General features: G+C 47.7%; 1 protein-coding gene and 1 pseudogene across 4 annotated transcripts in view; both read left to right on the top strand.

Annotated features, from left to right (window-relative positions):
* Nucleotides 1-21012, top strand: part of LOC138167675 (zinc finger protein 850-like) — a 762790-nt pseudogene that overhangs the window by 595020 nt on the left and 146758 nt on the right.
* LOC138167736 (glutathione hydrolase 1 proenzyme-like) overlaps nt 1217-21012 on the top strand; it is a 43620-nt gene continuing 23824 nt past the window's right edge. For 2 of the 4 annotated variants that reach the window (XM_069096699.1, XM_069096703.1), the window contains exon 1: nt 1217-1534. The gene's annotated coding sequence lies outside the window, so the exon portion shown is untranslated. The remainder of the gene's footprint in view (nt 1535-21012) is intronic. The other 2 variants (XM_069096701.1, XM_069096700.1) reach the window with 2 other exon arrangements.

Here is a 21012-nt window from a genome sequence, read left to right as displayed (position 1 = left end):
TTGCAAGTGGCCCAGCCCCCCTTCCCTGCCCCGGAGCCAAGGGACTTCCTCCAGGCACCAGGACTGGCAGCCTGCTGGGGCCCAGTCTGAGATGCTGACTAGACCAGGGTCTGTCCCATGGGCGCTTGGGAAGGAGCTGCGGCCCAGTGGGCACTTGGGATGGAACTGGGGCAGTGTGCAGTGTGCGGGAGGCAGCTCCAGCCTCCTCACTGGCACGCACCCAGGCTTCAAGGGATGGCCTCAGGGTGCTCTGGGCTCCCTCTCCCTTCTCCTCCCTCCCTCCCTTCTTTGGGGAGCCTGGAGTGGCTGGGGTGCCAGAGGACAGTGTTGGGAGCCCACTCGGGAGACCAAGAAGAGCTCCGTCTGGGAATCAGGTTTTCAAATCCAGAAAACGAAATCCGAAGGATTGCCAAGGAAACCAAATGTATTGGAAGAATTACCAAAATAGACATTTTGCAAAGCAACCAGCGACTCCAGGTTAAGAATCCCTGCTCCAAAGGGTCTGGACTTTGGTCCTCAGACTCCAGGAATCCTCCTGCCCCAGGACTACTGGTCTCCCAAACGCTGGTGCACTGAGCTCCCTGGCCTGGATCATAACAGCAGAATTGGGAAAACCCTTGGAGACAGTTCATTAGGGTCCATCTGGCCATTTTACAGACATGGAAACAGGCCCCAAATGGCCTAAGGTCACTAGAACCCACATCTGGAGGCCGGAAGCCAGGCCCCTTCCTATGGCACCAGGTCAATCTTGGCAATGCTATACTTGGAAGGAGGAATGAAAAGGAAGGAAGGCAGGGGCAAGATTGGGCGTGGGGGGCAGGGAAGGGCAGCCCCCTCCCGCAGGCCGGCTAGGGCCTGGGGGCGGGGCAGGGAAGACGTGTGGGAGGCCTTGCGTCTGGGAATAGACCTTGAAGGCAGTTACAGGCACAGAGAGGGCCCTTGGCAAAGCCAACACCATAACTCAGAGGAGTAATCAGGGAGCCCGGAGGGGGCCCCTCGCACCCTGAGTCACCCCCGCAGGGGTTAGTAGCGGAGCCCGAAGCAGAGGCGGCGCTCCGTCCCCCATTGACCCCATTGGACTCAAAGGCACGCACCCATCTCGCCCCTTCCCCAGGGAAGGGCCAGCCTGGCTCCACCCCGCCCCGCCCCACCCCGCCCCTCTCTTTACCTGGCTCTCCCCCAAGAGCTCTCGAAGCACTTTGGTCCCCAGGGCAGAGGAGAGGAGACCAGGAGGCGACAGGTCACTGGGAGGGGCTGGACACCGGCGGACTACGGGCGCCTGCCAATACTGGCCGCAGTGGGAGCCCCAGCAGGTTCCAGGGAGCGAGCCAGTGGACGGCCGAACCGCCTCTGCTGCTCCGCCGACGGGACTGTGCACCTGGTGCTGACGGCGAGCGGCCAGCTGCAGGTGACTCCTCTCAGTCGGTCAGTCCGTCCGTCCCAGGGTCCCCCTGTCTGTGCGCTCCCTGTCCCAGTCCCAGCCCTGCAGTTAGTGGTTAAGTCCGGCCCTTCCCGCCTCCGGCTCATGCCCTAGGTGAGCGCCCCCTCCCTGCGGCCGCCCACAGGTGCCTCTTCTCTTCTTCCGTCTGCGTGTCTGTCCCTTCCCCGGCCCCCAGCCCTGCTGGGCCTCCCTGGGCTTCCATTTCTGCTGCGGGTTAGCCCGTCCCTCCCCATCTCCGAGGCCTGGCTCTCTCCTTTCCAGCCGCACCGATGGCTGTGCGTTCTCATCCATCCCAGCCTTCCCGGCATCTGGCCTGCTGTCAGTGTGTGCGGCTGCCCCCGAACCCTCCAGCGCTCCCTGCTGCTTTTTTCCTGACCTTTCTCCCTTCTCCTTCCCTTCTCTCCCCTCCCATCCCATGTCCTCTCGTCTCACCTGCCCTGAGGTCCTCATTCCCAAACCTACCCAGGGCCAGCCCCGCTGCTTGGGGCAAGCCTTTCCAGCCTCCTCCCCCAGTCTGCATGTGACTCAACATCCTTGCCTCTCCTCTCCCTCCCAGGCCGGGTTTCTTCAGATCAGAGATGGAGGTCCCTCCTAGACCCCTGGCTCCAGTCCTGTTTGCCCCACTCTCCTTCTCAAGGTAGAGAAAGAGAAACTGAGACCTGGTCCCTTCCCCAGGGAGGAGTTTAGCTCTAGCCTTGAGAACCTGGACTCAGCCTGAGCTCCATTGGCAGGATCCTTGCAATCTGTTGTTTCAGATGACCAGCAGCCTCAGGAATGAGGGACTGGCCAGGCCAGACTTGGGGGCAGGGGGCGGGGCAGCCTTGTCTCAGTCACTCCCCTCCTTTCCCCCTTCCCCACTTCATGCAAACCCCTGCCTGAAGCTGAAACCTGCCCTGGGGGGGGGGTAAGCCTGGGGCTCCCAGTGTTTTTTGTGTGCATGGATTTGGGGGGGGGGGTGCTCTGTGTGTGTCTCTGCCCAGACCTTGTGCAGGGGTGGTCCAGGCAGGAAGTAGTCAGGCTGGTGGCTAAAGCCAAATGCAAGATTCCTGAAATGTTAGCAAGGAAGGGACTAGAACAGACAATGAAGAAGTGTGAGGCAGGAGAGTCTGAGCCATTCTTCCACTGGTCATGAGGCTTCCATCTATCATGCCCGCGCCCCTCCCCCCCCAGCCCTTCCTGTGGGGCCCTGTGCCAGGATGGGGAAAAAGGAGCTCCCTGCCTCTGAGAAGCTTACATTCTGTCATGTTTGCATACGTGCATAGGTGTTTGCATTTCTGTTTATTTGTGTGTGTTTGAACATGAGTGTAATTGTGTGTGCATTGGGTTGAGGGGGGTGTGTGCGCTCACATGTGCCTGTGGCTTGGGTAGGATAGGCCAAATGCAGAGGAGTGAACTGCTCTTCCTTGTACCCCTGGAGCCTAGGCCAGTGCTGGCACATAGGAGATGCTTATAAAATGCCATTGATGTATGTCAGACATAAAGACAGAATACCCAAGACATCTGATGGGGATGGGAAGGGGATCTGGAAAGGTTTTTGGGAGGAAATCCCTCTTGAGCTGAGCCTTGAAGGAAGTACAGGGTTCTGGGAAGAGAGAGAACATATTTGTCATTAGCTAAGGTGTGCTGGAGCAGAGTGCAAATATGGAATCAGCCTGGAAGGATGAGAAGCAGAGAAATTTGGGTTTGATCACAGTTGTGATAGGGAGCCATCGAAGTTTCTGGAGCAAGAGATTGACATGCTCTGACCAGGAAGATGATGTTGGCAGTGACCAACCATGTGCAGTGCATTGCCAGTCTGATGTTCATCTGGGTTACACCAAGTGACAGCACCAAAGGGACAAAACTGGGAGCCCTGAGAGATGGAGTGGCCTGGACCTCCGAAAAGGGCCAGAAGGATTGGCTTGAAGGGTGAGAGCACCAGTTCTGTTTTGGATATGTTGAATTTGAAATGCTCATGGGACATTCATGTGGAGATACCCAGAAGGCCATTGGAGATGTGGGGTTAGAGTGCAGGGAGACCAGGGCGATCCATTCACTCTCTCTTCTAAGACGCCAGCTCCCCATCCCTTCTGTTCCTCCTTCATAGCTGCTCTGCCTGCTGGTACCTGTCTTCCAATTAGCACAGTACCTGGCCTGCAGTCAGAACCTACACATTCATCCTCTCTGCCTCTGTCTGCCTCTGTCTTTCCTCTTTCTCTCTCATCCTCTCTTCTTCTCTCCCTCTCTCTCTTTTCTTCTTTCCCTCCTCTCTCCCCTCTTCTCCTTGCTCTTTTCCAAGTGTAACACCACCTCTGGTGTGTGTGTGTGTGTGTGTGTGTGTGTGTGTGTGTGTGTGTGACTACTTACTCTCAGGATTCTAGGAGTAACCCTATGGCACTTCATTCCTAACACTGTAGTTCAAAAGCCCCCACTGGTGTGTGTTTCCTAGCTATCAGTCAGAAGACAATTAGATTTTAGCAAAGGAACTTTCTAAGATGGTGTAATAGGGGGTGGCTAGGTGGCATAGTGAATAGAGCACTGGCCCTGGAGTCAGGAGGACCTTAGTTCAAATTTGGCTTCAGACACTTAACACAAAACTTGCTGTGTGACCTTGGGCAAGTCACTTAATCCCAATTGACCTGCCTTCCCCTTTCCAAAAAAGCAAAAGAAAAAAAGATGGTATAGTAGGGCTATCTGGAATACATCCTCCCCCTTCCCCAAAGCATAGGGAGCACTCTCTTACAAATATGTGTTGCATCCATGGAAAGTCAACCCTAAAGACAATCCGTGTGGTCAGCACTCAAGTGTGATGCTAGTGAGGCTCCCATGTGGTATGTGCATTGTCACCAAGGCAACATATCACCCCCTCCATGGAGCTGATGAGCAGCTCCCTCAGCTGGAACTGTCTGCTGGGTGCACCGTCTGAATGTGCTGCTTCTGGAGCCCATGGCCTTCTGGCCACCATGACAGGGCCCATCTGAGGCGCTGTCTCTTGCATTCATGTTTGTCCTCCCCATGTCTCTTCGCTCCTGGCCAGAGTGTCTCCTACTGGTCCAGGAAACTCTATCAATAACAGATTGTGGGGAGTGGGAGAATATAACACCATCCTCTGGGCTTATTCTCCCCTGCCCTGCCCCACTGTTACCTTCTGATGCTGATAGAATGGTTTGTCTTTACTCTTTCCCAACTAATGGGCTGACCATCTCCCAGACTGACATGGAAAGTTCCTTCCTCATGCTCTTACCCTGATTACAGTAATCCAGGCAGTGGCGGAATCCTTGCTCTTACACAAGGATGAGATGAAGAAGGGATGGTATTAATGGCCTGAGGGGAGAAAAAGATGAAACTTGGAGCAAGGTAGTGAGTCAAGCAGAAGCAGGAAGCATGGAGGGCCCTTTGGAGGTAAGATCCCACACCACTGGGCGACTTGTGCCATCCAAGTTCAGGAGTGCTGACAAAGGAAATGGGGTGGAGGGACCAGAAACTGTGGTGAGAATGGGTTCAGGAGGAATGAAACACAAGGAAAGCTGGATAGACCAGAAGCTGTGGTCAGATAGAGGAATGTGTTGGGCCTCACAGATGTGTAATCTTTGTGGGAAATGACAAAAGTGAGGATAGGACCCTCCCTGCACATGGCTGTACTGGCGGGAAGATGCAGGTCCTAGATCATGAGTCAGTCAGGAAATATTTATTGGGCATTGACTACGTGTCAGGTACAGTGTAGAGGTGAGGATGGTGTTGGAGGGTATATCAGCATGGAAACTGCAGGGTGGGGAGGAAGATGGAAGGAGAATGTATCTGGAGGGAGAGAATCCCAACGGAGAAGAACTTGTGGAAGTGGAGTGTCTGGAGGCAGCATCGGGAGGAACAAGCAATGAGCCTGCCCTTCTTCCTGAGCATGTGGTAGGCTTCTGGGAAGAAGGGGCATGGCTGCTGCTTTATAAGCAAGTTTGAGTTCTGGAAGCACTACTCCCTCTTCCCGACTTCTTTTCATCATTTCTCTTTATGTTCTAGATCTTTTGTTCTTCCAAATGAATTTCGTTATTATTTTACCAAGTTCTGTAAAAGTATTACCTTAGTAATTTGATTGGTATTGAATGAAAAGTAAGTTAATTTAGATAGTTTTTGTCATTTTCATTATCATTGGCACAGCCTAGCCATGAGCACTGAATAGTCTTCCAGTTAAGTTGTTCCTCGTTTCTTTAAGGAGCATTTTGTAGTTGAATCTATATAAGTCTTTCATGTGTTTTGGGAGGTTGATCCCTGGATATTTTATGCACTTTGTCATTATTTGGAATGAGACTTGCCTTTCTATTGCTACTTTTTATGTTTTGTTATCATATAGAAATGCTGTTGATTTTTGAGGGTTTTATAGCCTATAACTTTGCTGAAGCCATTGTCTCAATTAGTATCTTTGCTAATTTCCTAGGATTTGCCAAGTAAACCATCATGTCATCAGCAAATAAGAATAATTTGATCTCCCCTTTGCCTATCTCAATGTCTCATTCTTTTCTCTTGTCTTTTTGTTGCTAGTGTTTCCAAAAGGGAAAGGGAAAGGAATAAGCATTTATATGGCATCTAGTCTATGCCAGTCACTCTGCGAAGCACTTTTTACAAGTAATATCTACTCGATCCTTACAACAATGCCCTGAGGCAGGTGCTGTTATCCCCATTTTACAGTTGAGAAAACTGAGAGATAGGCTAAGTGACTTGGCCAGAGTCACAAAATTAGTGAGTATAGTGGGGACAGTGGAAATTCTTGCTTTACTCCTCTATTTATTGGAAAAGATTCTAATGTATTCCCATGGCATATGATGATGCATGCTTTTGTTTTTAGATAGATGCTTTTTATGATATTAAAAAAAAAGTCCTGGGGCAGCTAGGTGGCCCCGAAGTCAGGAGGACCCGAGTTCGGTTCTGGCCTCAGACACTTAACACCCCCACAAAAAAACTAGCCATGTAACCTTGGGCAAGTTACTTAACCCAATTTCCCTCCAAAAGGAAAAAAAAAGTTCCTCTATGTCTATACTTTGCAGTGTTTTTAGCATAAAATAGTGCTGCACTTTGTCAGAGAATTTTTTTTCATCTATTGATAATTATGTGGGTTTGGATATTTTGACATTTAATATGATTAATTATACTGATTATTTTCATGAAGTTGAACATCCTTGATATAAATTCCACTCAGTCATATAATGAGTAGTTTCTTGAATAAATTTCTGTAGTCTACCTGATAGAATTTTGTTTAAAATTTTGTCATTAGTTATATTGGTCTATAGTTTTCCTTCTATGTTTTGATCATCTCTGATTTAGGTATGAGGACTGTATTTGTCTCATTAAAGGATTTTGGCAGGGTGATTGCTTTCTCAATTTTTAAGAATAATTTGTGATTAAAAAGGGCAGCTAGGTGGTATACTGGATAGAACATAGGCCCTTGGAATCAGGAGGACCTAAGTTCAAATTCACCCTCAGACACTTACTAGCTGTGTGACCCTGGGTAAATCACTTAATCCTGAATGCCTCCAAAAGAGAAAAAAAAGTTTGATAAAATTCTCCTGTCTGTTCATCAGGGCCAGGAGATTTCCCCCATCTTTGCAGCTAGATCTATTTGTTTTCCTGAGATTATGTTATTTAAGACCTCTATTTGGTCTTCTGACAGTTTGGGCATTTTATATTTTTGAAGATATTTTTCTATTTTATGTTTTCGGTTTTGTTACCACGTAAATAATTATTCTGATTAATCTATTTCTTCTTGTTTTGTTATGATTTTACATTGATCATTTCATATTTTATTGATTTTATCTTTTGTTCTATTTTTTAAAATCAGATTAGCTAAAGGTTTATCAATTTCATTAGTCTTTTCAAAGAACCAGCTTTTAGTTTTATTTATTATTTCTATGATTTTCATTTCCAATTTACCTATTTCTCTTCCACATTTTAATATCTGCTACTTTGAGCTTATTTTATGTTTATTTTTTGACTTTCTAATTCTTAAAAATGAATATTCAGTTCGTTAATCTTCTCTTTTTCTATTTTGCTAATGTGTGTCTGTAGAGATTTGATTTTTTTTTACCCTGAGAATTAGCTGCATCCCAGAAATTTTGTCATGTTGTTTCATCATTATAATTTTTTTCACACAATTATTCACTGTTTCTATGATTTGTTCTTTGACTCACTCATTATTTAGGATGTCATTGTTAAGTTTCCATTTGACTCTGTGTCTTTTATTTGTGGTCCCTGAACCAATGGCTATTTTTATTACGTTATAGTCTGTAAAGGATATATCTGTTGTTCTGCCTTTTTACATTTGTTTGCAATATCTCTCTGCCATAAAACATGGTCAGTTTTTGTAAATGTTCCATATGGTTCTGAAAAACATGTATATTCTTTTGCTATCATTTAGAAGATGCTGTAAATTATTTAACTCTAGTTAAATCGTTAGAAGATACTATAAGTCTTTTAATTCTATTCATCCATATTTTCCCTTTGGTTTCTCTTTCTGTTAAACTTAACCCAGACTGAGAGAGGGATATTGAATTCTCCTGTCATTTTTGCATTACTGCTTATGTCTTCTTAAACCTCAGCTGATGACTTTCATTTGTGAATTTGGATGGCGAGACATTTGAATGAAAGAAGTTGATTGCTGACACTAGGTTGTTGTCTATGGTTCCTTTCAGCATAATATAGTTCTCTCATTTATCCCTTTGTAAATTTTTTGAGTGTTTCTTTTTGCTTTGCCAGATAGCATGATTACAATTGTTTGGATTCACTTGATGCATAGCAAGTTCCCCCCCATCATCCCAGTTTTATTTTGTGCATGCCTTGTTTTTAAATGTATTTCTTCTAAGCAACAGATTGTAGGGTTTTGTTTTCTTAGTTAATCTGTTACACTTTTTCATTGAATTGTTTAAACCATTTACATTTGAATTTATGAGACTTACGTTTGTATTTTCCTTCATTTTCCTCTGTTGTTGAATTTTTTTCAAATTATGACTCCCTGCCCCCATTTTGCTATAAACACAGTACTGTTTTTCCATTTCTTTTAGCTTCATCTTTTTTATGATGGCCCTATTCCCACTTACTCTCTTTCTTTCACCTCTAATTTCCCCCTCCCATTTTTAAAAATCCCTTTTTCTTTGGAGGTTTCTTTTTATTAGTTCCTTTTTCTTTCCTGCTTTTATCTCATTATTTAATTCTTCCCCTATTTTTCCTCTCAGTTGATAGGTTCCTTCTTCTCCTCTCCTTCAAGTAATTCTGTTCATTAGTTTTTAAAATTTCATTTTTGTGCCCCTTTCCAGAGAGGATTTCTCTCACTCTCTTTATTATTTCTCTCTCTCTATTCTAGACCCTCATTCTCTGATTCATGACCACTATAATTATCTAGTCTGTCTCTAATCTATATATTCTCCTTACAATCCAAGCTTCCTTGTCTCCCTTCTAGGTCCTCCCCTCTAGGCAGTTTCTGCCACTGCCTTGTAGGGCTTGCCCACAGATTCCTTCCTTCCATTGTCCCTCACTGCCAGAACAATGCCAGCTTCTGCGGGTAACAAAGAAGACACTGCTTCATGGTAGAACTCCCTTTCCTCTCCCCCCATTTCCAGACTATTCAATCTACCACTTGATCTATAGCCTCCTGGTTACCTTCTTTCCTGATCTGCCTCAAAATCTCCTTGCTGGGTCCATTCCCTGTCACTCCCTAGGTGCAAGTTGCTTCCAGGAGTTCCAACCCCCACTCTTTCCAAGGTGGGACAATTAGAATTTTCAGATTCCTCTGCCCACCCCTACCCCAAGATCCTCATCTCTCCTCACAGAACACCTTTCTACCCGCAGGAGAATGCCTTAATAGAACCGCTCCCCACTGCCAAAATAAGGCCTCTCTCTTCCCTCCTCCTGACCCATTCTCTTGGAGGCTTGTCTTCCTGAGAGAGCACAGGGATCACCTTCCCCTTATTGCAGGCCTTTGATTTGACCCAGGCACATCCCACTCTCTCTATCTGCCTGCTTGTCTCCCCCCTTTCCACACACCCTCTCATTTTGTAATTTGATTCACAAAAGCATCGCTTCACCTGTAGGCAGGATGCCATGGGGTTCTGTCCATAATGCTCCAGTCCCGAATCTTCACCATTGTCTCCAGCTGACCTCCACCTTCTCATTCTCATTTCTCTTTAAACCAATCAGAAGCGGCATGTTGTGGTGCCATGTTCCCCTCATGGTCCACAGTGTCCTCTGTCTCAATGACAGTTGGATCATTTTCCTTTGTTTTCCCATATTTTTTCATAGATGCCTGAACTTGTTTCCCACCTCCCCCTGTCCTGAGATCTCTGCCTTGTGGTGGAGGGGCTTGCATAACAAAATGAAACGATGAGAACAGCAAGCAGACATAAGAAGATTTCTTAAATGAAAAAAAGCAATGAAATAGAAGAAAACAATAGAAGGGGAAAGACAAGGTCTCTTCAAGAAAATTAGAGGGAGGCTAGGTGGCACAGTGAATGTAGCGCTGGCCCTGAACCCTGCATTCAAATCTGACCTCAGACACTTAACACTTACTAGCCATGTGACCTTGGGCAAGTCACTTAACCCCAATTGCCCTGCTCTCCCCCATCCAAAAAGAAAATTAGAGAAAATAAGGGAAAGTTTTGTGCAAAAATGGGCATGATAAAAGAAAAAAATATATATTATATAATATATATAAATATAATATCTATTATATAATATATAAATATAATATCTCTTACATAACATATGTAAATATAATATATCATATATATGTGTATACACACATATATAATATAATATATAATATATATGTATATATATATATAAATATATATATAAAAGACAAGAATGGTAGGGACTTAAGAGCAGAAGAGGTTAAGAAGAGGTGTCAAAAATGCACAAAAGAGCTGTACAATGATCTTCACATCCTCAATCACCACAATGGTGTGGCTACCAGGCATCCTGGAGAATGAAGTCAGGTGGGGATTAGGATGTATTGCTAACAAGAAGGCCAGTGGAGATGATGGAATTCCAGCTGAGCTATTTAAAACCCTAAAAGATGATGCTATTCGTGTTGTGCTTAATATGCCAGGAAATTTGGAAAATGTACCAGTGGCCACTGGATTGGAAAAGATTGGTTGATGTCCCAATTCTGAAGAAGGGCAGTACCAAGGAATACTGAAATTGCTGAACAATTACACTCATTTCACACACCAGCAAAGTTATGCTTAAGATTCTGCAAGCCAGGCTTCAGCAGCACGTGAACTGAGAACTTCCAGAAGGGCAGGCTGGTTTTCAAAGAGGCAGAGGAACTAGAGACCAAATTGCCCACATTCACTAGATTATGGAGAAAACACGGGAGTTCCCGAAAAACATCTACTTTTGTTTCATTGACTCCACTAAAGTTTTTGTGTGGAGCATAACAAAATGTGGCAAGTTCTCAAAGAGACGGGAGGACCAGATCATCTTACTTGTCCCTGAGGAACCTGTATGTGGGTCAAAAAGCAACAACTGGAACCAAACATGGAGCAACTGATTGGTTTAAGATTGGAAAAGCAGTATGACAAGGTTGTATATTTTCATCTTGTTTCTTTAACTTATATGCAGAGTCCACCGTGTGAAACACCAGCCTGGATGAGTCAAAAAGCTGGAGCGAAGGCTGCTGGGAGAAATATCAACAATCTCAGATATGCAGGCGGTGCCCCTCTGATGTTAGAAAGTGAAGAGGCCTCTTAATGAGGGTAAAAGAGGAGACTGTGAAAGCTGGCTTGAGGCTTAATATAAAAAAACAGATAAAAAAGGGAAAGGACATATTTGTAGGAGCTTTTTGTGGTGGCTAAGAATTGGAAATCAAAGGGACACCCATCAATTGCTTAATGGCTGAACAAGCTATGGTATGTGAACGTAATGGATATTATTGTGCTATATGGAATGACAAGCAGGATGTTTTCCGAAAAACCTGGAAAGACTTACATGAACTGATGCAAAGTGAAGTGAACAGAACCAGGAAAATATTGTACATAGTAATAGCAATATTGTTTGATTAAGAACTATGAATGACTTAGCTATTCTCAGCAATACAGTGATGCAAGACAATCCCAGAGGACATACTACCCACCTTCAGAGAAAGAACTGATACTTATTGAATACAGACTTGAAGCATGCTATTTTTCACTTTCTTTCTTTTGTTTTTTTTTCTTTTATTGAGTTTTCTTGTACAGAATGACTAATGTGGAATGTTTTATATAATTGCATGTGTATATCTTATATCTGATTGCTTATCATGTCAGGGAAGGGGGAGGGGAGGGAAGGAGGGATAGAACTTGGAACTCAAAACTTTAAATGAAAATTTAAAAAAAAAATTAAAAATAAAAAAAACCTAAGATCTTGGCAACTGCTCCCAACACTTCCTGGCAAATAGAGGGAGGAGAAATGGGAGCAATGTCAGATTTTATATTCTTGTGCTCAAATATCACTGAAAATGGCCACTGAAGCTATAAAATGATAAGATGCTCCTTGGAAGGAAAACTATGGGAAATCTGGACAGAATACTAAACAGCAAACACATCACCGTTCTGACAAAGGTCCATGTAATCATACCTATGTTGTTTTTCTTCTCAGTAGCAACATATGGCTGTGAGAGTTGGATTGTAAGGAAAGCTGAGTGCCACAGAATCTATATTTTTGAATTGTGGTGCTAAAGAAGGCATATGTGAGTTGCTTGGACAGCAAGGAGGTCAAATCAGTGTAGCGGCAAGCACCCCAAGCGTCCTCAGGGTTTGTAGCTGCCACAGGTTCTTGGATCTGCTTTGTTAAAGGAAAGCAACTCAAAATGGGTTAACAAGCTTACTTTAATCAGTCAGACATATATCGTTTACCTTGTTCAGGAGAAAAGGTCAGCACCCTGAACCTCAAAGTATACAGGCATAATTATCAAGACAGAAACATCAAGTAGACAGATTTCCAAACTGTCCAACCATTACATCCATACCCAGTCAACATCTGGGTTTCCACATTCTGGGTTTTTCAAAGCCGGGGGACTCTCAACAACGGCTTCCCAGAATTCAGATCAAATCACAGAACACTTCTCAAGGTGAGTCCCAAAACAAAGCTACACATCAGGGCTTATATAGCCTTCTCCTGGCTCAGAGAATGTAACAACCTTATTGACTCACTGGCCAATCAAGAAGTATCTACTGAAAAACAAGCCTCCCACCCCAGGCTTCAGGTGCACATTAGCCTAGGGGCAGGGAAGATCTTTAAAATTTACATTCTTATTACAATCAGTCAATACTTAAAGAAACCAATTCAGGTTATTCACTGGAGGGTCAAATAAATACTGAAGCAGAAGCTGAAATACTTTGGTTACATAATGAGAAGATAGGACTCATTGGAAAAGACCCTGATGTTGGGAAAGATTGAAGGTAAAAGGAGAAGGGGATGGTAGAGGATGAGATAGAAGATAGTATCACAGAAACAAGGAACATGAACTTGGACAGATTATGGGAAATTGTGGAGGATAGACAGGCCTGGTGTGCTATGGCCCATGGAGTCAAGAAGACACAGACGTGACTAACAATGAAGCTGTTCGCTAAAACTGGAGGCTACATTTCCTTTTGCTGTTAATGTTTTCCCTGTTGATTTATCTGCTGATGTTCAAAGTCTTTGAAATTTCTTCTTCCTGAGATCTTTGATAATTTCATTAGCCCCTCCCCGCATCTTATTTTCCCCTTTTGCTTACTTCCTGACTCTCTCCCCTCTCATGGGGTTTTCTTTGTGGGCTGGATCTCAAAGTGTCTCAGCCTTCTTCTATGCTGGGCAATTCACAGTTCACCAACCTAGATCTTTGCCCCAACTGACTTTTTTAGGTGGTCAGAACTGGCTGCAACTGGATGCTTGGCTTTTTTCCTCAGCTTGATGGGGTGCTGCACAGACTCTCCCCTTCCCCACCAAATATCAGTGCCTGCCTTGCTCCTGTTCCTTAGTTTTCTGGCCCAGTTATGGCAGGTCAGAGCCTGCTTAACTGGTGGTACTCCCTTGATTTCTGTAGTTTAACTCTCTGAATCCTGGGGTGGGGGTGGGTGTCACTTGAGCTCTATTTCAAGCACAGACACATAACCTGCTCATTTCCTCTGTTTCTCCACTCTCTTGTAAGATCTTTTGCAACACAGAACTCTCTCTAGTCTGAAGTCTGACTCTCCACAACCCTGAAAAGAGAGAAAGGGGCCAGGGTATGTTGTTGGTTTTTATTGCAAGCTTGTGTGTTGGTCCCTGGCTGGGTAGTACAATCTTGCTGTAGGTAGGGTGATGGATGGTGGTCCCAAGGGTGCTGCATGAGCTCAGGGTAGGTGTAACTTCATGGACTTTTTCTTTATCACCTTTTATATTCTGGATATCCTAGACCTTGGAGACAGCTGAAGTTGCTTTATCTTTGGTGCATAATTTCTCTTATGGAGAGGTTTGAGAGGTCATGGGAATCAGAAAAAAATGTCTAGTACACCATCTCATTGGCTGTATGACCCAGTGTCCTGTCAAAAGTCATTGATTTCTAGCTTCTCCAATGTTTGTTCAGCTCTACGTTTTCTTTTTCATTAACTTTCTGTTCAATTTATCTAACTCTGAGAGAGGAACATTAAAGTCTCCAACAGTTATTGCATTATCTTTTTTTTGCAACTCTTTTTTTTTTGTTTTATTAGATACAATTCCATCTTTTGCATATCTGTTTAGAATTTATATTAGTTAATTTCTGTGGGTTAAACACAATATAACCTTAACTTTCTTTGTTTCTCTTGATATTGCAAATTTTTGTTTCTGCTTTTTCTGATAGCATAATGACAAATCCTACTGAATGGGGAGGGAGGGCACAAACATTTGTTAAGCCTATTATGTGCTAGGCACTGTGCTAAGCAATTAAGACAATTTTATTTGATCCTCACAGATGAGGAAATTGAGGCAGGGACAGTGAAGTGACCTGGCTAGTAAGTGTCGGGGGACAAATTTGAACTCAAGTCTTCCTTGCTCTGGGTTCAGCACTCTATTCACTGCACCATGTAGCTGAGCTTGAGATTTCAAGGAGAGCATGGAGGTGTCCTAGACAGAAGTGCGGGCAAGTTTGGGCAGAAAGGTAATTGATGCCATACTGTAAGCTTCTCCAGTGGAATGGAGTTTCTGGAGGGCAGGAACTATCTTTTTTGTTTTGTTTTGTATATCTGTACCTCTTCCGCTAGTACGAGGGGCTTACTCTAGGTGCCTAATGAAAATTGGTTCAGTAGAGTGAGTATGGCATCTGAGATGTTGTGGGACCTCCAGGGAAAGGGAGCTGTCCAGCAGGCAGTGAGGCTGGAGCTCAGGTGAGAGACTAGGGTTGGATGAGGAAATGAGGGAGTCAGAGAAATAGAACAAGAAGTGAGCCCGTGGCAGCAGAGGTCACCAAGAAAGTCTGAAGTGACTTTTTTCCCCAGTGAAATGTCCAGTTAGAAAAAAATGACCCTAAAGCCCTAATCAATTATTCTGAGCATCATTTTATTGAGCTGGCCAGCGACAGTCTCCCAAGGAAACCTTAGGAGAGCTGCCCCGACTATCGGGAAAGGGGGAATATTTAAAGTTAAAAACCTCAAAACGGGTGTGGGGAGTAAAGTTAGTTTGACAATGGTAGATAGACAGGTCCGTTGTAGCCAGGCCTTGATCTGGACAGTTGTATAGCCCTACCCTGACTTATCGGGGGTCCCAGACATCCTGCCCTGGGTCATTCTGACATCTTATCAGGAAGTACAGCAAGGTGGGTCTTACTATTGTATTGCAAGAGAGGGGCTGCTGGCTAGGCACGTATGAGTTCAGGAAGAATTCAGTAATTTTCCAAACTTGTTACACACAGGGGCTTAGTATATGAGGCCATGGGCATTTCACCAGGATGGAAACTTGGCAGATGAGCACAGTGAGGAAGCAGGGGAAGGAGGAAGAAAAGGCAAAGGAGACTGAGGAGGAGCAGTCAGAGAGGAAGGAGGGAAAGCATGAAGGAGGCCAGAGCCTCTGGGAGGAAGTGGGGGAGGGGGGAGGGAGGCTGATGATGGAGCTAAAAGCATCAGAGAGGGCAGCAGGATGAGCCCCGAGAAAGGGCTTGCTGGGAGTAATCTGGGGGAGAACGTTGACCTCTGAGCTTCCTGAGAAGCCACAGTGACCAGGGTAAGTCTTGGCACTGCTGTCCGAAGGACTAGCCTCAGGGGTGCTGGGCTCTGTGAGGGCACAGCAGATTGCCTAGGTGGTCTGACTTCCTCTAAAACTGTTGAGCAGTACAGGAGTGGAAATAGGCAAGGCTGATGGTTGGGAGGTAACCCAGGGTTGGGGTTGGCCAAAGTTTGACTGGTGGGAGGTAGGACAAGAGCTTCCAAGGAGAAAAGAAGCAGAATTGGCCAACCCTGCATTCCAGCCTGTGTGGGGTTGGGGACTGGAAGTTGGATGAGGCTGAGGGTTGAGAGAGATCTTACAGGTGTAACAGATGGCAAAACTGATGCTGGCCACAGAGAAGGGGCAGGGACTGGTCCATGGTCAAGGTGTGGCTATGGGTAGTGGCAGGGCTTCTGGGGTCAGTGCTTGGAGATCCTGTCCCCACCTGAGAACATGCTGTTGGGTAGACTTTGTCTCTCCCCCACCCCCACCCCTGCCCTCAGGCTTCAGGAGGATGGACAGCTCCACTCACCTCAAGGCCCTGGACTAATGGTCAGAATCTGACTGGGGAGGGAGGGGGAAGGGGGGGGCTAGTGCCCTCTGCCCTCCTTCCTTGCTCTTGAGGTCACTGTTCAGGGACATTCACACTCTTGTGTAGGTGTTAATGTGTCACTTGGAGTTAATGCCTTACCCTGCCCCTAACTCATTCGCCAAAATATTTTCCATGGGCTCCCACTGGGCCACGTGGTCTTCAGGCCCCTGGCAGCTTCCAACCCAGACCTTTTGAGGTGGGGTGGACCTCAGAAACACCTCCTTTAGTCCCTGTGACTCTGAGTTACCAACTCTCCGTTTCACCCCAAGCATTTATTAAGCCCCTTCTTGGTGCCAGGCACTTTCCAGGGGGCCCTGGGAGACACTCAGTGATCATGCCCAGTGATGAAGAGGGTGTGGCCAGCTCGTCAATGACTGGGGCTCAAAACCAAATACAGCCCCAGGGCTGAGGAGGGTCAGCCAGCTGCCTCCCTGGGCCTGGAAGTTGAAGCTTTTGGGGCTGACACTCCACCCAGACCCCCAAATCATCCTCTCCTTGACTCCCCATCTGGTCCTCATGGAGCTTATTTGGTCAGACCCAACCATGGGGCTGATGGACATCGATCTCTTGGACCCAGCCCAAGGTTCCAGCCTGAAAGAGCCTTTTCTATCCTGACTTCCATCTGGTCAATCCCTGAGCATTTATTCAACACTTTCTGTGTGTGTGTGGCTGACACTGTGCTCACTCTGCTGTGAATAAGAAAGAAGGCCAGAACAAAGGACCTGCCTTCGAGGAGCTCCCAGTCAGAGGGGTGTGATGAATTCATGTGATGGGCAGTGAAGTCTGGGAGATGCAGAAGGTTCCTGCAATTTGACTCTGGGAGAAAGAGACCTCTGGGCATTTATCCAAGTCTCTGACCAGTGTGTTAGACAGCCCAGACCCTGGAACAGCTCCCGGAGACCTTTTGCCCTGGCCACAGGAACCCATTAACAGAAATTCTTGGAGTCTGGCCATCCAGCTGGTGCTGAAACCAGGAGACACTCTGTCAAAAGCCTAAGGAAACCATAGCCATGTGGCCCCCGCCCCAGTTGAGCAATCCTTCCAGTCCGAAAGGGACTTGAGTCCCTCCACCCAGCCTTGAGGAAGACGAGAGTCTATCCTCTGGGGAGGAGACACTAGGTACTACATAGATATAAAGTGGGGGAGGGACAGGTACTAAGGACTGTGAAGCCACAAGGGCCTCTGGTGGGTAGGTGGGCAGGGCTGGGAGCTGAGCATGAATAAGGGGTTCTGAGAGGCAGAGGTGGGCACCTGTCATGGATGGGGAGGCAGAAGAGAGGGCTCAGAGATGGCTTCACTCCCAGAGGAGATTGGCTATTCTTGGGGCAGAGGTCAGATAGGGGATGATGGGGATTTAGCAGCCCTGGGAGGAACAGGGACAGGCTGAATGGGGTAATTAGGGCTGATCTAGGGCGGCACCCAGTGAGTGGACAGGAGGAGATGGAGGCAAGTCGTGTGACCTGGCACTCAGATATGGGCATGGGAAGCGGTTAGGGATGAGTGCTACTAATGACTGACATGCTGCTATGATCCCCATTTCTACAGCTGAGAAAACTGAGGCAGGAAAACAGGTCAGGTCTTCCTGGCTCCATCCCCTGTGGCACCCCCTAGCGGCCCACTCAGGTAGTGTTAACGGGAAGATGGTGTTCTTGGTAATAGGGAGCTCAGGAGAGGCACAGGGATGGGGCAGGGTGGGGGCAGGAAGATCACGAGTTTTATTTTAGACCTGTTGAGTTTTGGGGGCCAATGGGACACCCCAGTTTGAGGTTGGTCTGGTATTGGAGCTCCAGGCAAAGACTGGAGCCTCATATTCTGAGCTTGGAGTCCCCCCAAAAGAGAGGAAAATTGAGTTCATGGGAGTGGATGAAATCACCAAGGGGGAGAATGGAGAAAGAAAAGGGAAGGGGACTGAGGACAAAGCCTTGGGCGGTACTCAAGGTTAGCAGGAGTAGCTTGGATGAAGATCCAGAAGGAGACAATCAACAGGCAGAAAGAGAACCAGAGCCAGCCACAGCAAACCAGAGAGGAGAGAGAGCCTCAGAGGAGCAGGTGAGGGACCACAGCAGAGAAGCTGGGAAGAGAGGGGCCGACAAGCCCGTGGGTGGAACCCTGAGGGCATTGCCCATGCAGTTTAGGCAATCGGGGTCCCCGTGCATGTGGGGCAGAGAGAAAAGCATGGCTAACTCTTTCTTTTTGGGCTCTTCTGGGTGTCCTCCGGGGTTTGAGAGGTCTCACGTGGCATTCTGGAGAGTCTATGGGCACGAATGATTGAATCCAAGAACATCAGAGTTAGAAGGAGCCTGAGTAAATGGGGTCACCTGGCCCACAAATCAAGAGTCCATGTGTGTGCCACTCCAAGCAGGGTCTGGGTAGCCCCAGGGAGGGGGAGCCACCCCCAGCCCAGGCAGCCCCCTCCATGTTGGGAGGCCCAGCCAGAGTCTGTCCTCTGGAGCTCCTGGTCCTGCCTGCTGGGGCCAAGCAAAACCACGGTTGGTCCCTCCTCAGGACCGCCCCTTCAGTTCTCCCCCAACTCTCCTGCCTACTCCCCCTTACATCTGAATCTTCTCTTCAGGCTAATATGCTCAGTTCTTCCAGCTGGGGAGGGGGGCTCAGTGAGGGGGATTGAGCTCAGAGAGGGGGATGGGGGCTTGATGAGGGGGATGGGAGCCCAGAGAGGGGGATGGGGGTTCAGTGAAGGGGATAGAGGCCCAGTGAGGGGGATAGGAGCTCAGAGAGGGGGATGGGAGCTCAGTGAGGGGATGGGCACTCAAAGAGGGGGATGGGGGCTCAATGAAGGGAATGGAGGCTAGGTAAGGGGGATTAAGCTCAGAGAGGGGGATGGGGGCTCAAAGTCAGGGGGGCTCTGTCAATGAGGGATTGGGGGGACACTTAGTGAAGAGGCAGAGGCACAGTGAGCACAGGTAAGGCTTTGGCAGGAGTTTGGGCTGCTGGGGAGGGCGGTACAGACACAGGGCCCCCAGTCTGGCGCCAGTGAGGAGCCTGGGCTGCCCAGCCAGTGTAGGCATGGGCTCTGCCGGCTCTTTGCTCAAGAAGGGAATGTTCCAAGGTCCTAATGAGGGGTAATTAGGGGCCCTGGGGCTCCCCCACCCACCTGGGCTTCTTGCCCCCACAGCTGGCCTGGAGCTGGGCTGCTGCCTCAGGGCCAGGCTTTCCCAGTTAGTCCCTTCTCCTGGGCCCTTCTTGATCCCTAGGCAGTGGCCGGTGCTGCTCCACCTGGGCTTGGGTGACCCGGCTCCCTTCTGGCTCCTCTTCCCTTTCTCCCACTGCCCTCAGTCAGCCCCTGGCTCACCTCCTATTTCTCTGACCTTCCCTTCCCTAGCTTCTAGGCGGGATCTTTCTCCAGATCCAGCTGGAGCCCTGGGGGGAGGGGTGGTACACCCCTGCCCCCACCCCCACCCTGCCTGTTCTCTTGGTGACCTCACCAACTCTCATTACTTTAATCAGTACCTGTATGCAAGTGCCGCCCAGATCTGTATCAAGGCCCCAGCACCCCTCGAGCTGGAGTCCAGGCACACTGTGTCCTCACTCCCTTTCCCTGGTAAGAGAGCTTCCCCGGTAGGATCTGGTTTTCAATCCTGCCTTGGACACTTACTGCCTGCCTGACCTTGGCTGACATCCGCCCTTCTCATCTATGGAGGGAGGAGGTCTCCTTAGCTGACTCCTTTGGTTCCCACCCCTAACTCCTCCCTTGGATTGTGGGGATCCCCTGAAGGGGGAGTGCATCCTATAGGGGAAGTGCTCCATGGAGGGGGGTAGCTCTCTGATTTTATGAAACTTTCCTGGGAGAGATCCTTAGCTACCCTTTTCCACCCCTCCCCCCATTGCTGTGCAACTCCAGGGAAGGCATTTGGCGTCTCTGGGCTTCCGGATGTGGGAGAATACGATCAGTTTGCAGTTTTGGTGGGAGGTGTTGTGTGGGGAAGGAGAGAGCTGGTTCTGTCTTTGGCTCTGGGGGGACTTGCTGGGATCAGGTAGAACCCTCTGGGGCCAGCCCTGCTGCCTTGTCTGCAGGTGCTAGCCTCCTGTGCTGGGGATAAGGTAGAGACACTCTGGCAGGGGCTGGGATGGCTCAGCCACTTTCCAGCCCAACCCCCTTGCCACTTTATCATATCCATGGCAGCTTCAAGTTAGAGGAAGGGCAGACAGAGAAGGCTTTTTGGGTAAGGATCTGCTCCCCCCACCCCACCATAGGATCCAGCATGCATCCAGCAAGCTGAGGAGTGGCATACAGAGACCAGAGTCAAGTCAGACTAGCCCTGGCCACCCCTTCCCTCTCCCCCCCACTGTCCTGCCTCTGGAAGTGACTCAGATGGTGTGAGAGAGGTGTCAACCACTGGGGAGGCCCCAAATGGAGGCAGGAGGCAACGTTCTGGAGAACAGAACATCAGGAAGGCCAAGCTCCGTTGGAAGGGAGATGGTGTGAGGGCTAGAGGAATATGTTTGGAAAGGTAGGAAGGGGCTAGGTGAGAAAGGACTTTAAATGCCATCAAGTCAGGTGTCTGCATTCAGTCCCAAAGGGAAGGGGAAAGCACCTGGAGCATCTAGAACAGCTGAATTTGAGCAAGATCATCTATCTGCACTGTTGCACAGAAGATAGACTGGAGCTGCAGAGACTCAAGGCAGGCTATTGTAATAGTCCAGGTATGAAGTGATGATGGTCTGCATGGGGGGGGGCAGGGTCAGAGGAGAGAAGGCATGTTGGAGAAATGTTGAAGAGGTGAAATCGACTAGAGATACTACAGAAGTGAAATCCACCAGAGATGCTGCAGAGCTGAAATCCACCAGAGATGCTGCAGAGGTGAAATCCACCAGAGAGCTA

This window comes from Petaurus breviceps, unplaced genomic scaffold (assembly GCF_028583685.1).
Source record: "Petaurus breviceps papuanus isolate PSGF00001 unplaced genomic scaffold, PetGlider_PUasm1.0 287, whole genome shotgun sequence".
Lineage (NCBI taxonomy): Eukaryota > Metazoa > Chordata > Mammalia > Diprotodontia > Petauridae > Petaurus > Petaurus breviceps.
Note: the sequence above shows the minus strand (reverse complement) of the source record. Positions and strands in the feature narration are given on the sequence as shown.